Consider the following 14070-nt stretch of genomic DNA (forward strand, 5'->3'; position numbering starts at 1 on the left):
TTAAACCTGTGTTTAATTTTAGAGAGAGCAAGTAGAGGGACAGAGAGAGGGAGAGACAAAATCCCAAGCAGACTTTGCACTGTCAGCACAGAGCCCGACAAAGGGCTCAAACTCACAAACCATGAGATCATGACTTGAACTGAAATTCAGATTTGGACATTTAACCAACTGAGCCACCCAGGCACACCCAGTTTTCCCTCTCCTTGGTTCAGGAATGTTCTTTCCCCCATTTTCTATGTTATATTCATGAGCAATTTCTTTGGCTTCAATGTATATCTTGAGTCCACTCATTTCAGTACATGCCTGATGGCACCTTCATCCTGGTCACCATCAGTCTTCTGGATTCCTATCTCTGTTTTCACTCAGGTGCCCATTTCTATAAATAGTAAATATGTGGAGTTAAATTAATTTAAAAATCCATAACCCTCATTTCAATATACAATTATTTTAATGGTTTCCTTTTGGAGAAACCATATATTGGCTTTATAACACACAGAGTATTTTCAAAACACTGATGTTATGCATATAAATATTTAATAAGAATGAGAGTAAGGAGTTGCTGTGTCCTCCAAATATGAAAGTGTTAATATATCCCCCAAAAAGCACCAAGTTTTTAAATTAGTTCACCTTGGGTATGTTTAAAATGCTTCAACTGTGATTATATGGCCTAGGTGATTAGGTCTGATTGTATGATTTAATTTAATGATTTAAATTTTACTCTATAATTTTGATGAACAGATTTGCATGGCAATTCAAGAAAGAGTGTGAGGTAGTACACCAGTATCATTTCTATGGTTCTCTTATTCCCAGAGTTCCTGAGGAATTAAAAAGAAAAAAGGAAAAATAAGGTTTGCACTGCACGTTCTTGACAGTTCTGTGTAGGGTTAGTAGGCGCTGACCAATTCTTGATCGCCGCTTCTTCCCTGTATGTTAAGCAAACCATGTTTTCTTTGGGGATACAATCAGTCAATTTTCTCAATCTGGTATATTTCAGCAAAGGCAACAGTCACAAGTTGGTAGGGAATAAAAGAATGAGTCTGTGTATTATTCTCTCTCTCTCTCTTCTTCCACACTCTCCTTTGTTGATAGGGTTAAAGTTGAGTTTGTTGATCCCCACATCATTTCTAGATTAGAGGTCTTTAGCCTGAAGATTTGTTGAGACTCTTAGCAATAGTCAAACACATCTCAGGATGTGAAGAACCTAGGGAAAGGGAGAGAAAAAGAAGATTTGGTATCAGTCAATGAATTCAGTTGATGTTAAATTTGAATTCTATTTCATCAATTGTCCTAGCCATTAATTGTCATCAAGAAACAGGAAAAGACTTATGTTTGTAAGATATATTGAACCTCAGAGGCTCTGAAATAATGTGTGTAAGAAATCCAGGAGAGATGAAAACTCGTTAGCCCTTGAAATGTGATTGAGATATTATAAAACTTGACAAAAGCCATGAAAAACTACTGACAAGCAGCTAAATCAACAGTGTTTGTCTCTTGAGAAAAGAGTTTTGGGGAACAATGACATTTGCAATGTATTAGAGCTGGCTGCAATAATTATTACCAATCCTATCCAGAGAATCAGTGCCTCAGATTGCAAAGATGTAAAGCATTTTATTTCCATTCTAAGTAGAAAAGAGTTGAGTAAGGAAACGATATCTATTATTAACAATTGTTGTGCAGCACCTATCAGAAAAATATTGTGAATGATCATGTATTTTTTCCCCATTGCATCAGACTGGTTTGTTGGTTGATTGGTTGGTTGGTTGGTCGGTTGGTCCACATAAAGAATAACAAGAAATTTCAAGAGTTATACAAGTGTCAGAGATGGAAAATATATGTTGATCCCTACAAATTAGTACCCAGAAGCTGAGGAATAATTCCAAGCTAAGATACCTGTGTAGATTGCTAAATATTTAAATGCTTTTTAAATCCAAATTTTAGATATGAACCAGGAGATCATAGCTCAGAAAAGCTTCAAAAGAATTTGAGTCTGACTTAATTTCAGTTTGGGTATTTTTTACCTAACTGAAACTGATGGGGTTTTTTTGGTTTGGTTTGGTTTGGTTTTTGGTTTGCTGCTGCTGTTGTTTGAGATAAATTACTGGAAATTTCTCTGTGGTATTACGGTGAGAATCTACCAATGTACTTAAAGTAATCAAAGACTTAAATTCAGTTAATTCTGAGGGCCATATCCTAAATACTTCCAAAGAAAATCAATCGATCCCTATTTTGACTGAAATGTGCTCAAAAAAATCAGACAATAAGCTGGTGGAAGAAGTACCTCAGAATTCTTCCAAAGTGTACAGCTACCAATCTTATTTGTCTTCTTAAGAGTTTATAAAGAGTATTATGATCTGACACTTAATTCTAGAGCTGTTTTTATATACTTGATGATAATTCTAGATCTCATTTTTTGTTTTTAAAAGTAGTATTTTGAGTTATAATTTAAAATCAGTAAAAGGAATTTTGAGAAATATAAACATGATATGACCATTACCCAAAACAAGAGAAAGAATCCATCACTCTAGAAAGCACCTTGTGACTTGGGCCAGTAGCTCCTAATTTCTGTCATCACAAATTAATTTTGTGTATTACTGAACATCTTAAAATGAAATCATGTAATATGTACTCTTCTATGTCTTCTTTCACCAACATGTTTTTAAAGCTCATCTATGTATTGGGGCACCTGGGTAGCTCAGTTAGTTGAACATCTGACTTAGGTTCAGGTCATGGTCTCACAGTTCATGAGTTCGAGTCCCACGTGGGGCTATTTGCTGACAGCTCAGAGCCTGGAGCCTGCTTTCGGATTCTGTGTCTCTCTTTCTCTCTGCCCCTCTGCTGCTTGTGTCTGTCTCTGTCTCTCTCTCTCAAGCATAAATAAGATATTTTAAAAAATTAAAATTCATCTATATATTAGTATGTATCGATAGTCCTTAAGTATTGCTGAGGAGTCTTCCTTTGTTATGAGTATGCGAAGTTCATATATGTTTTCTCCTATTGTGGGCATTTGGGTTATTTCTAGCTGTAGACTATTATGAATTGAACTGCTATGAAAATTATTGTACATGTCTTTTGTAGACAAGAAGATTTATTTCTCTAGCTCCTAGAAGTTGATTTGTTGTGCCATAGAGCATGTTTATGTGTAAATTTGAAAGAAATCAGTAGTTGATCAAAAGGCTGGAGCATTTTACAATACTACCAGCAATTTATGAAAATTGGCTTTGTTATACATTCCTGCCAACACCCAGTCTCATCAAAATTTTTAATATCACACATTCTAACATTATTCATTGTGGCTTTGTTTTTCAAACAAAATACTGATAAGTATTCATGTTGACCAAATTTTCATATGCTCTTTGGCCATAGAATTTGTGTGTGTGTGTGTTCTCCTAATTGGTAGAGGTTTGCTATATATGTTACATATCAATTTTTTGTTTCATATCATATATCTCATGTGATGTCCACTCTACAGCTTGCATTTTTACTTTCCTATATGATATCTTCAAATCACTAATGTGTTAAATTTGGTATATTACTATTTTTACGTGTTTTCTTTTATGATAGCTTTTCTGTATTAAGAAACTTTGCCTTCTTGAAAGAGAAAAAACATTCACTTAAGTTTTATTTCTAGTGTATGTAAATATATACATATATAAACATATATATATACATATATATAAATGTGTATATATACACACATAGTTTTCCAATGTAGGTAAAATACTAATTTTTATGAATAAAGTAAGCAAAGTTAGGGGGTCAAATTTTATTTTCTACCTATATACATATGTATGTTTATATGTGTATAAGCATATATACAAACACAAAAAGTTGTTCCAGAGACATTTAATTAAAATACTTTATTTGTCCTTTTAAATGACTTTTCCATCTATATTGAAAATAATTTGTGGTCTCTTGCTGGAGTCCATTCTGTTTATTGATCTATACAAGTACCATTGTGTCAACCTCATTCTTGTAGCTTTACAGATTGAAATCATGTAGTATAAGACCCTCAATTATTTCTCTTTTTTAGCATTATTTTGACTAAGTCCCTTGCACATCCCTGTAAGTTTTACTCTGTTAATATTTACAAAAGAAAGTCTTGCTGAAGCTTGGAGTGGGATTATAGTAAATCTGCAATCAGTTTGAGGAAAATTAACATATTAACAATATTGAATCTTCCAATCCATGAACATAAAATACTTTTCCATTTATTTAGATGCTCTCTTCATGCAGCAAATTTTTGTAGTTGTAAGTATAAAAGTTTTTTACATTTCTTAAATTTATGTTCATGTATTGGATAGAGTATTTGATGCCATTACACACATTTTTTTTCAGTTTCCAAATACTTGTTTCTGGTATACAAAAATATATTGTACAAGTCTAATATCTAGATACTTATTATGTTTACAGATATATACAGATTAATGTACTTATTATATACTTATGTTTACAGATATATACAGATTTTCTGTCTATAAAATTATATCAGTGTATAATACCATTTATCACTCTGTAGTTGCTGATATAGACAAGTTTACATTTATAATATAGTTATTTGTTTTCTCTTGTTTTGGGTCATGTTCTATTCGTTTCTTATGGAGATTACAAATGCATCTTTTGCTTATTAGAGCACATCTTCATTTAATGAAGAGTCACTGAAAAGTTTTGGGAAATGGCATGGTATGTTTAACATATTTCAACAAATCACTACAATGAGACAAATTAGATACTGAGTATGAGATAAAGAGGTGAATAACTTAAGAGTCCACACTTATTATTTTTGGCTTTTTAGTTACTCATTGGTCATGAGCAACTGGTAGAATGATGTATAGGACTGGGATGAAGGGGCATACTAAGGGGTATGTCAAGAATTTAGTTGGACTTGTTAATTTTGAGATGAGTATAACACACATTATTTAGGCAGTTAGTTATGGAAATCCAGAGTTGAGGAGGATTCTGTGCTGGAGATAAAAATTTGGGAGCCATCAGAATGGACAGAGCATGAAATCACTTAATATGCCAAGAAAGTATATACTACATTTATTTCTCTTAAAAGAAGCTAAGTTGCTGTTTTGCAGTTTAGCAGTACAAAGTTTGCTAACTAGAATAATTGGTATCCTGCATAAATGTAAGAAAATAGAAGTATATGTTTGAAAATAGACATTTAAATTATTTTATATAGTATTTTGGCATTTAGATACATAGAATTGAAGTCAGCTAAACTGAAGCCTGCTTCTCTTGAGTACGTTTTAAAGGCAGAAAGCACCAATTGGCAATAATAGACAGTATTATATCTAACTGATAATCTCTGCATCAGTGTACATTCTCTGAATGCATTTGAACTACAATAGTTCCACAAGATCCAAAACTTAGAAATTATAATTACTTCAAGCTTTGCATGTTTCTTATCTAATTTGGGTAATGATGTTCATGGCTTGAAGAGTGCTATAGGTGAATTCATGTTTTGAACTGGCACAATGTTATTTTTCACTAAACTTTTTAATATTAATGACTCATTAATAGGCACTATCTGTATGAAAAATAATTCAAAGCTAATTTTTAAGAACTTCCTCCTGGTCATTTTCAAGTGTTTTCTGGTGTGCTCATTTAGTCTTTTTGTTAGATTTGATTCATATTACTTCCTTGAGTAAATTATAAAAATTTTTCCAGTGTCAGCTAAGAAGTAAGGGGAAGATAATGGGGAAAATAAATTAATAATGTTAAAACACTATACCAAAACATTAGATTTTATACGGAGAACTCATAAGGAGATTAAGACTATTCTTTGTAGATGATGATGACACCATTTCATCAACAGTTCAAGGTTTCTCAAAGTATATAGCTTGGACAGTCTTCCATTAAATCAACTAGGGTGTTTGTTAAAAATGCAGGTTCCTGAATTCTTCCCTAAATGAGAATTGTGCATTTGAGGAGAAGGTTTGTTGAACCTGGGAATCTATGTTTTATTTTTTACATTTTGAGAACCTCTGTTGAACATTTTACAGTTGATAAAATATTTTTCTATTTATTTTATCCTCACAATACCTATATGCAACAGTGTGAGCAGTTGCTATTATCTCCCAGTGTACAGATGAAAATACAGGCTCAGAAAGGTTCAGAGACTCTTAAATACACAGGACAAACTGAGGGTTGACAGAGGGAGGGGCAGGTGATGGGCTAGATGGATGATAGTCATTAAGGAGGCCACTTGTTGGGATGAGCACTGGGTGTTGTATGTAAGAAATAAATCACTAAATTCTACTCTTGAAACAATTATTACACTATATCCTAACTAACTGGGATTTAAATTAAAGGAAAGTAAATTTATGGCAAAGTAAAAGCATCAATACTTATATTCCACTCTTTTGTCATGAAACAACTGAAAGAAAAATGATGCTTAAGTATGATTTTTATTTTCCTCATATATGAAATATGCCTTCTTATACTAGATATTTAAACTTTACATTTCTCAACTTCCTTAGTTTATTTCCTGGTCTGGATTCTGGAGGAAAAAATACAAACAAAGAACCAACAAGCAAAATATCAAACCTCTGAGATGTGAATTTCTGTGCAAGTAATTTATTAAGGAAGTGCTCCCAACAGTAACCGGTAACAAGTAAGAGCTGGCCAAAGGACTAAGAAGTGGAAAAATCCAGGGCTGTGATTACAGAGAAACTGCTAAGATCTCTCTGACTTACAGGGAACTCTAGAGTATAAATTACACCTCAGTTTGTCCTGGACTCAAGTAAGGGAGCTGGGCTAGACTCTCTGCCTAGTCAGTGACTCTGAACCATCTCAGGAGAGATATAAAATCCTAACATTTTGTTTTTGATGCAGGCAGAGTAGTTCCTATAGCCCTGTGGCAGTCTCCAGAGTCACAGATGCAGGCTGTTAAAGGCAAGCAAACATAGAAGCTGAGGAAATATGGGTGATTTAAAAATAAACATGCTATTAAGACAACACTGCAGATTTCTAGTACCAGTAAATATAGCTTACTAAGAATTAATCCTAGGGTGATTCACTTTATCTCATTTAATTTTTTAATTCCATTTTTTCATTTTTAATACAAAAATGAATAGTAGCTTCTGCCTTGCATTCTTGTAGTATTGTTGACCGGATCAAAGAGAATAATAAATATTGTGCAGTTCTGTGTAAAAATAGAGTGCTATTCCCATGCAAGATATTCTTTTATTTTAAAGAGATTCTCTTTTATTATTGAAGAGATATTTTGCAAAATCTCTTTGCTGTGGTTCATATGCCTGACACCTTTGTTCTTTCTGCAAGCAAGCTAAATAAGAATCCTTAAATATAGCTGTTCTCTGTTCGTAATGGTGAATGTGGTCCTCAGTTTAATATTTAAAAATCTAAAATGACTAAAAGTACATTCTTAGTGACTTACTAGTTAAATTTTGAATCAAAAGACCTAATACATTTCTGCTTCTATCACAGTATTGTTGAACCTTTCGACAACAACAACAAAATTGGTAATTCCTTAGATATTTTGAACAGTGCATTTCATAAATAGAGTGGTTATGTGAAGTTTCTCTAATGAAATCTAACATTTATAATAGCTCAAAATAGACCATATTCATATATGTCATTGAATAAAATAATGTTTTCTAATGCAAATGTTTTCTTAAATGTTCTGATAGAAAGTTTATGACAACAAGAATTGAACATTACAGAATATTCACAGATCCACATAGAAATGCCATTTTCCACTTAAGATGTTAAAATTCATGTCCATGAATGTATTTCCAATTTAAGAGCATAGAATGTAAATTCTGCAGTAGGTAATGCCACCTGAAGCAAGGATACATTTTATAATCCATCAAAATAGTCGCAAGTTGTGAAGGCTGTCTTCATTATGTAGAGCCTAATGGTCTTAATTTTTCACATAACCATGGGGATTAGAAGTAGAATCAGCTCACAAGTATTTTAGGCAAGCATCTCTGAGTAATGCCATATTTTCAGTTTAGGGTTTTATCTCTATCTAAAACTAGAAATAAAATTTTGTCTCTAATGAACACAGAGGAACTTGAAAAACTTAGCCATCTAGGATTTGAAAAAGTATCCTTGTGTGTCTTTTCTCTTTCTTCTGTAGAAGGGCAATATTATTAGTTTAATGTTTCATACAATTCAGGCTGCTACATAGAAAATAAGAGTTACTCAGCCTTGGAGTCTCTGTTTAAGGTCCTAAGATTGCTTTTGGTCCCAACATTTGTCTTTCAAAATCCCCAAGGTTAAATTCAAATGTAACTTCTTTAAGTCTTCCAAAGTTTCTTATAGCAATTACTCATTTCTCGTGTATTTTATTCCATATATTATGTACGATTCTTCTCTTGCTGCTAACCTTCTCTGAGGAGATACTTCCATATACTGTGTCATTTTGTATCCCTGTCCTTGGTAGTACTTACTGCAAAAGTGTTCAATAAATCCTTGAGTAGACTAGAAATGAAAATATTACATGTACTGGAAACTCTCAAAGAATTTTGTGAGTCCTAACACTTAATATGTGAGTGAGATTCAAAAGTCATTTCATATGCTAGAATTAAAATTCACCCTTATTCATGATATCAACTCTACATAACTGCATATCTTTGAAATCCTTGTTGTGGGCACCTGTTGACTCTCCCCAGTTTTGGGGGGAAAAAACTCCTAAAAAGAAACCAGAGAACCTTTATATTCTAAGTGAAAGCCTTTCTTTTGCTCTTGAGACTTTTTCTAGGAAGACCTAGAGAAAATCTTTTTGAGATATTCCAGTTATAATTAGGATGTTTAGTGTTTTCTTGCTGTAAGATCAACACCTTCAAGACACTTATTAAAGATTTCAGGATGTCCATCTTCTTTTACAGTAACCAACTTTTAGATTTTCTATTGTACCGCATTTTCTCTCAACTTTGATTTTGTAGGTGTGCTTCCTTCTAACTTGGCACATACCATTCATACAACCCTCTCTTTTTGTAGATGGCCCCCATTAGTTTTTCATAACTTAGCTCATGTAGCACTTTCTTACTCCCGAAACTTCCCTTATTCACCCCATCCCAGTTTTTATTGTACCTAATCTGTAGTCTTTTTTTTTAATATTTATCTCTGAGAGAGAGAGAGAGAGAGAGAGTGTGAGCTAGGGAGGGTCAGAGAGAGAGAGACACACAGAATCCGAAACAGGCTCCAGGCTCCAAGCCGGCAGTCAGCACAGAGCCTGACGCGGGGCTGGAACCCACAAAACGTGAGATAATGACCTGAGCCGAAGTTGGATGCTTAACCACCTAATCCGTAGTCTTAATACACTGCCATTGTATTGTAATTGTCTAAGTACTTGATGATCTTATTTCTGGATCTTACTTCCATAAGCCACTTAAAAATAATAGTCATTTTATATGTATTGTCAGAACCTAACAAAATGCCTGAAAACTCATAGGTGCTTAATCTTATGAATTAAGAATACTTTTCTTTAAGGGGTGCCTGAGTGGCTGGGTCAGTTGAACATCTCACTCTTGATTTCATTTCAGGTCATGATCTCATGATCATTTAATCAAACCCCACATAGGGTTTCTCTCTCTCTGCCCTTCTCCCAAATCATGTGTGTGTACACACGTGCTCTCTCTCTCTCTCTCTCTGTAAAATTAAAAAAAAATTTTTTTTAAGGAATACTTTTGTTTGAAACAAAGGCAGTAAGAAAAAATCCTTTTGTTATTCTTAGAATTGAGATATCTATGCTAGGACAATGTCTCTTGTATTGATCACACCCTTTTTCTAAAGAAAATGCTGACATTAAACCAATCAGCCAAAGATTCCTGCCTAGGAATATAAACACTGTTGGTATATATTCATGTCAGGAAAAAGCAGCATGTGACTCAAATGACCAATGACACCTACCTTGCCAGGTATTGATTTTGTTGTATCTATTTCACTAAAATTTTGGAAGGTTTACTAAATTATACAATTAACTTTGTACCCAAGTCATGGGATGCTGATATGGCAGTAGTATGCAAATTGAGGATTTCATGATACTTATTTCTGTTGGTATGAGTTACCTGATCACAAAATTTCATAAGAAAATAGTTATTTCAAATGAGAAATAACAACTGATTTCTTCTACACTGCATGAAGAATATTTAGGAATTGTTCACATAAATATAGGCTCTAAAATAAATTTGTTGACCCACTTTATTCTGTCCCATATATGATTAATATAGCCAATGTGAAGGAGCTCTCATTTATCATGGACACCTACACCTATGGCTCTGGAGAAACTGATTAAGAAGCACTGATTATGAATCTGTATTAATTTTCTGGGCCACTAAGGGAATTTTGACTTGTAGCACAGTCCTTTACAAAATGACTCCAACTGCTTCTGTTTTTCAAAGCCTATGGCACTTAAGTATAGATCTATCCTGGTTATAATGGACACATAGATCTCTAGACACACCATTATTTTAATGTGAAGTCTGAATATAAGGTTAAATTGAAGCCCTATCATTTTGGCATTATTGCATTGTCAACGGTATTGTCAGGATTGAAGAATAGCGCCGATTAAGAAGTCTGCTCTCATTACTTAAGATGATTGGCTTACAAAATGACTGGTAGGGAGAAGTAAAAGTTAGACTAGAACACCTTTAAAATAAGTCTGAAAAAATAACTGATTCAAATTCAGTAACCAAGGATTACTTTTAAAAAGTGATATGTAAATGCCACTAAAAACTGGAATAACCAAATTGGAATCATCCTAATCAAAAAGGTAATCACTAAACTTAATATAGCAAGCTTCCTTGCAATCAAACCGTGCAAGCGGTTCTTGATAGCTGACTGTATTCTGTTCTCTAGCCGCAGTTACTTTTCTGGATAGTAGCTTTTGCAATTTCCTTAATATATGTCCCTGGTGGACCTGAAACTATGCATTTTTTGACCCTGATTTCTTCTATACTAATCCTAAACATGTTACTTTGTCTGTTCTTGCTTCAGTACCCTGATATACACACCTCTGATTAAGAATATGGTGTTTTTACCTGAAGCTTCCATTAGAGCTTAAAAAATGTTCCACTGTGTGCAAATATTAGTCAGATGGAAAAATGCCATTTATCCTGTGCTTGACAGATCTCCAAACCAAGTATAATATTCATGTGTATAACAGAATCATTAAAGGTGGCTACAAGAAGCTATCTTAGGCAGTAGAATATATCATATTTAAAGTAAAAAATAAAGCAATTCCCTAATTAAGTATTAGCATCAGTTTAGCTCAAGAAACAGAGCTATGGAGGGGGTAGGTGGGGCACCTGGTTCTGTCAGTTAAGCGGCTCACTGTGCTAACAACTCAGAGCCTGGTGCCTGCTTTGGATTTTGTGTGTATTTCTCTCTCTGCCCCTCCCCAGCTCAGGCTCTGTCTCTCTCTTTCAAAAATAAATAAACATTAAAAAAATACCAAAAAAAGAAAAAAAGAAACAGAACTATGGGGGCACCTGGGTGACTCAGTAGTTGAGCATCTGACTTCACCTTTGTGCTGTCAGCACAGAGCCCACTTCAGATGTTCTTTCACCCTTTCTTTCCCTCAAAAATAAATAAATTAAAAAAAAAAAAGAAACAGAACTATGGATTCAAAAAGGATAGGTAATAAGACAATAAGACCACGAGTAAAAGAGCTCATTTTTATTACTTCCAACACTTTTCAAAATATTTTTCAATGATTCAAAAATTCAAATTCGATGGGTATAGTTTTTACCTTAACAAAAATCTTTTTTTTTTAACTGGATGATTAACTACATATGGAAAAGTGGATGATTTGGGATATGAGATAATATTTTCCAATAAAAATAATGTGGTAATTTTGTTCTGTTGTATTAAAGCAGTATTTCAAAGCACAAAATAAATAGGAGTATTTCTGTGAAGTTCATTAGTTTTATTCAGATGTGCAATGCAAAAATACTCAGGAAGCCTAGGCAGAAGGGTTTTTGTTGTTGTTGTTGCTTTCCTTTGTTTTATTTACCGAATTTAATTGAAGACTTACGGGATTACTGCTAAGCAATCACCAGGCAGTTCTCCTGGGCAGAGACCTTGCATTAAACAGTGTGAAGCAAATCCACCATCTCCAACAAATCTCTCTTTGAAGGATAATATTTTAGGACAAAAAAAAAAAAAAAAGGCACCTGAAGAAAAAGACTATAAGGCTTCTGGAAGCCTGAAAACATAAGACAGAGATCTATAGTTACTTAAATCAAGACCATGGCAGTATGAAATAAGGTCCCACAGTCCCACCAGTTTAGAGATTCAATGTAAATTGAAGGAATGTCGTTCATATTTCTAAAGTGGTTACAAATATGTTATGGTGACAAGGAAATTACACAGAAGAATGTTATAACAAAGCATATATAAATCTTTCTTTTCTTTTTTTTTTTTTGGTAGTCTTTATCTGGTTTTGGTATCAGGGTAATGCCAACCTTCTAGTATGAATTTGGAAGCTTTCCTTCCTCTTGTATTTTCTGGAATAGGTATCATTAATTTCTGAAGAATAGGTATTAAATCTTCTTAAAATATTTGGTAGAAGTCACTAATGAAGCCATCTGATCCTATACTTTTTTTGCTGGGAGTTTTTATATTATTGATTCAGTTTCATTGCCAATAATCAGTCTACTACAAATTTCTTTCTGATTCAGTTTGAGAAGGTTGTATGTTTCTAGGAATATATCTGTTTCTTCTAGACTGTCCAATTTGTTGGCATATAATTTTTCATAATATTCTCTCAGAATCCTTTGTATGTCTCTGGTATTGCTTGTTACTTTTCTCCTCCATTTCATGTTTTATCTGAATTTTCTTCTTTCCTTCCTTCTTTCCTTCCTTCTTTCCTTCTTCCTTCCTTTCCTTCCTTTCTAGTCTGTCTTAAGGTTTATAGATTTTGTTGATCTTTTCAAAGAGCCAGCTCCTGGCTTAATGGATCCATTCCATTCAGTTTATTTTGGTCTCTATTTTATTTCTTTCTGTTCTAATCTGTTTAATTTCCTCCTTCTTTTGTCTTTAGGCTTCCTTCCTTTTCTAGACCCTTTAGATATAAGGTTAGGTTGTTTAAGATTTGTCTTGATTCTTCGGGTAGATCTGTATTGCTACCATCTTCCCTCTTAGAAAAGCTTTTGCTGTATGCCAAAGATCTTGGACCATTGTATCTGGACCTTGTATTTTTATATTTCCTTGTTGGTGTCTTGGTTGACCCTCTAGTTTTTTAGAAGTACATTATTCAGCCTTTATGTGTTTGTATTCTGCCTAGACTTCTTGTGATTGATTTCTAGTTTCATACCATGGTGCTTGGGAAAGATGCACGATATGATTTCAATCTGTTTTAATTTGTTGAGATTTGGGTTTTTTTTTTCTTTGTTTTTGTGGCAAATGTGATCTATCCTAGAGAATGTTCTATATGTACTTGAAAAGAATGTGTTTACTGCTATTTTGGGACAGAATGTTCTTAACCTATCTATTAGATCTGGTCCATTGTGTCATTCACAGCCACCGTTTCTTTATTAATTTTTGGTCTGGATTCTCTACCCATTGATTTAAGTGGGGTGTTAAAATTCTCTACTATTATTATATCACTGCCAATATTTTTCTTTTTATTATGTTAATAGTTGCTTTATGTTTTGGGGTGTTCCCATGTTGGGCTCACAAATACTTATAATTGTTTTACTTTCCTATTGTAACATTCCCTTTATGATTGTTTAGTGCCCTTTATCTCTTGTTACAGTCTTTGTTTTAAAGTCTATTTGGTCTAATACAAATATTGTTACCCTAGCTTTTTTTTTTCCTGTCTGGATGATAAATGTGAGTCTTTTGTAGGCAGTACACAGATGGTATTGCTTTCTTATCCATTCACTCACCTTATGTCTTTTTATTGGAGGGTATAGGCCATTTACATTCAAAGTAAGATAGGTATGTGTTTTTTGACATTTTGTTACTTCTGTACAGGTTGAAACCTATATTTTAATACTGGTACAAAAATAATATTCATGAAAAAAATTTTAAATTGATGCTGTCAAGGGCAATAGTAAGATACTACACAGTGGGAGCAGCAGACAAGCAAACTGTATC

General features: G+C 33.5%; 1 long non-coding RNA gene across 1 annotated transcript in view; it reads right to left on the reverse strand.

The window, feature by feature from the left end:
- Positions 1–966: 966 nt before the first annotated feature.
- The window catches only part of LOC144240302 (uncharacterized), a 37437-nt gene continuing 24333 nt past the window's right edge, over positions 967–14070 (reverse strand). Inside the window, exon 2 of the long non-coding RNA XR_013337672.1 lies at positions 967–1201. This is a non-coding gene — a long non-coding RNA (uncharacterized LOC144240302). The remainder of the gene's footprint in view (positions 1202–14070) is intronic.

The sequence above is a fragment of the Crocuta crocuta genome, unplaced genomic scaffold (assembly GCF_008692635.1).
Source record: "Crocuta crocuta isolate KB4526 unplaced genomic scaffold, BGI_CrCroc_1.0 scaffold437, whole genome shotgun sequence".
In the NCBI taxonomy this organism is placed as follows: domain Eukaryota; kingdom Metazoa; phylum Chordata; class Mammalia; order Carnivora; family Hyaenidae; genus Crocuta; species Crocuta crocuta.